This window comes from Bison bison, unplaced genomic scaffold (genome assembly GCF_000754665.1).
Source record: "Bison bison bison isolate TAMUID 2011002044 unplaced genomic scaffold, Bison_UMD1.0 scf7180017864115, whole genome shotgun sequence".
Classification (NCBI taxonomy): domain Eukaryota; kingdom Metazoa; phylum Chordata; class Mammalia; order Artiodactyla; family Bovidae; genus Bison; species Bison bison.
Window position 1 is genome coordinate 117,967 of NW_011494687.1, and position 3,714 is coordinate 121,680.

Sequence of the window (3,714 nt, forward strand, 5' to 3'; positions counted from 1 at the left end):
AAGAATTGATGCTTTTGAACTGTGGTATTGGAGATGACTCTTGAGAGTCCTTAGGACTGCAAGGAGATCCAACCAGTCCATCCTAAAGGAAATCAGTCCTGAATAGTTCATTGGAAGGACTGATGTTGAAGCTGAAACTCCAATACTTTGGCCACCTAATGCGAAGAGCTGACTCATTTGAAAAGACGTTGATGCTAGGAAAGATTGAAGGCAGGAAGAGAAGGGGACAACAGAGGATGAGATGGTTGGATGGCATCATCGACTCAATGGGCATGAGTTTGAGTAAACTCTGGGAGTTGGTGATGAACAGGGAGGCCTGGCATGCTGTGGTTCATGGGGTCACAAAGAGTCGGACAGAATGAGTGACTGAACTGAACTGAACTGAACTGACCTGAGAGGTAAATATGAAATCTGCCTCTGATCTAGAATACCTCGGTGTACATTCAAGAATAAAATTAATAGAAATAAATATTTAAAAATCAACAATAAATTAGTATTATATTCCATACTTTAGTTTCAATTTAAAGTTACTGTGTATAACATCAACATACAAAAATCAGTTGTGTTATCTATATGCCAAAAACAAACCAGTAGAAGATGAAACTAAAATAAGACATCATTTACAAGTCAAATAGTGGTGAATGAATATATGAAAGATTTATTGGAGAAAAAGATAACATTCTATTTGCAGACATTTTAAAGATTCAAATAAATGGCTGTACCGTACTTATGGGCTAGAAAACAAAACATCCTAAAGATACCAATTTTCACAAGTTTACTATAGGTATAATGCAATCTCAGTAAGGATTTCATAGATTTTTTTTGTAATACTTGTATCATAGAGAGATATAAAAACATATAAATTATAATGAAACTAAATAAATGCTATTACAAAGAAATAAATGAGATGCATAAAAAATGATTTGAGACAACTTTGCTCTTCATATCATGATTTCTCACTTTTGAAACATTTGATTTCTCACTTTTAAGACATATGAGAGGCAAAAATGGTGTATAACGGGAACAGAAGGAGGATATTAATTTAGAGTGAATGGTAGGAGCCCAGTAGTGAAGATATTTATTGCACATTTAAGAGTTAACTAAGTATTAGTGAGCCAAGAGAAATTATAAGAAAGTAATATATCAATTTTGCTTTATGAGGAATATAATAAAGCAGTGAATAAATTAACTTTTACATACAAGATGAGTGACAAGCAATTACTCAAGAATAGCATTCAAGCAAACAATAGTAAAGGTTTCATTATTGTCCATAAGATAGAGAGAACGGACACAATTACAATCTCAATCCAAGCAATGTAGTGGACAGAGATGAGAAAGTTTTCCAGCATGGAAGACTGCCATGGTTGATAGAGCCATAAATCAAATGAAGGTTTCAAGAGGAAAACATTTGTCTGCTTAATACTCACAAGTTATATTTAATCAAGTTTGTTTTGAAACACAGATGAAGAAATAAATATATGAGAAGTATTTGTTTATCAGTGTGCCAATGGACTCAGCTTTAGGACATGTGGAATGTAAGATTAATTTAAAGGTAAATTTGAGCAAGCTATCCAAGGAACAAGTGAGGTTTGGACATAAATGTCTGGCTTTTATCTCAGAGTGATTGAAGAGCACAGACTTAGGAAACAGTCTGAAAAATAGTTTCTAATCAAGGATATTATGAAATAAAGTCTGCCAATAGTAGCCATCAGAGAGATGAAAGAGGAGGAAGAGGAAGGAGACAGTGGAAAGAGAAGAAGGGAAGGAGAAAGGAAAGAAGGGAGAAAGGAAATAAAGAGATATTATAGAAAAGGAAGTAAAACGTCCCCCTGGAAGTCAGAAATTATAGGTTTAAAAATTGTCAGAAGTGGAAGCAAAACAGTTGAATTGGCAGTGTTAAAAAGGTTCACTATACTTTCAAAGTTTTATAAGTGAAGTTCAAAATTATTTCAATCTAGTAATGCCAGACAACTAGAGGTCATGTAGAGAAGGAAAAGACTGTCATACCTAATTTAAAAAGAAATTAAAGTTTTAGACATGCAAGGTAGACACTGAAGGAAATAATGAGAGCAAGAAAAATCTTGAATCTACTTGCCTGGCAAGTGGAAGCATTCCACTGTGCCTCTTTTCATGATAATAATCCACCATCTGTGCTGTTTGATATTTTCCTTAGAATTAGTGTCTTATTTCTTCTGAAAAGCTTCCTCAGTTGTGTTTTTTTAATTTATTTCTAATTGGAGGATAGTTGATTTCTGCTGTACAACAACACTAACCAGCCATAACTATACATATGTCCCCTGCCTCTTGAATCTTCCTCCCCTCCACCCCCATCCCACCCTTCTAGGTTGTCACCTAGCACTGGGTACAGATCCCTATGTTATACATCAATTGTATTTTAAATGCAAAGGTGGAAGACATTGAACATTTTAAAGAAATTAGCTTCATCACTCAGTCATGTCCAATTCTTTTGCAACCCCATGGATTGTAGCCGGCCAGGCTCCTCTGTCTATGGAATTTTCCAGGCAGGAATACTGGAGTGGGTTGTCATTTCCTTCTTCAATAAATACAAGTGACACCACACAATTACATCATTTTCTTGAACAGCTTTTTTAATTGTCTCAGATCAAATCAGATCAGATCAGTCGCTCAGTCGTGTCCGGTTCTTTGCGACCCCATGAATCGCAGCACGCCAGGCCTCCCTGTCCATCACCAACTCCCGGAGTTCACCCAGACTCATGCCCATCGAGTCAGTGATGCCATCCAGCCATCCAGCCATCTCATCCTCTGTCGTCCCCTTCTCCTCCTGCCCCCAATCCCTCCCAGCATCAGAGTCTTTTCCAATGAGTCACTCTTCGCATGAGGTGGCCAAAGTACTGGAGTTTCAGCTTTAGCATCATTCCTTCCAAAGAAATCCCAGGGCTGATCTCCTTCAGAATGGACGGGTTGGATCTCCTTGCAGTCGAAGGGACTCTCAAGTGTCTTCTCCAACACCACAGTTCAAAAGCACCAATTCTTCAGCACTCAGCCTTCTTCACAGTACAACTCTCACATTCATACATGACCACAGGAAAAACCATAGCCTTGACTAGACGAACCTTTGTTGGTAAAGTAATGTCTCTGCTTTTGAATATGCTATCTAGGTTGGTCATAACTTTCCTTCCAAGGAGTAAGCATCTTTTAATTTCATGGCTGCAGTCACCATCTGCAGTGATTTTGGAGCCCCAAAAAATAAAGTCTGACACTGTTTCCACCGCTTCCCATCTATTTCCCAAGAAGTGATGGGACCAGATGCCATGATCTTCATTTTCTGAATGTTGAGCTTTAAGCCAACTTTTTCACTCTCCTCTTTCACTTTCATCAAGAGACTGTTTAGTTCCTCTTCACTTTCTGCCATAAGGGTGGTGTCATCTGCATATCTGAGGTTATTGATATTTCTCTTGGCAATCTTGATTCCAGCTTGTGTTTCTTCCAGTCCAGCGTTTCTCATGATGTATTCTGCATATAAGTTAAATAAGCAGGGTGACAATATACAGCCTTGACGAACTCCTTTTCCTATTTGGAACCAGTTTGTTGTTCCATGTCCAGTTCTAACTGTTGCTTCCTGACCTGCATACAAATTTCTCAAGAGGCAGATCAGGTGGTCTGGTATTCCCATCTCTTTCAGAATTTTCCACAGTTTATTGTGATCCACACAGTCAAAGGCTTTGGCATAGT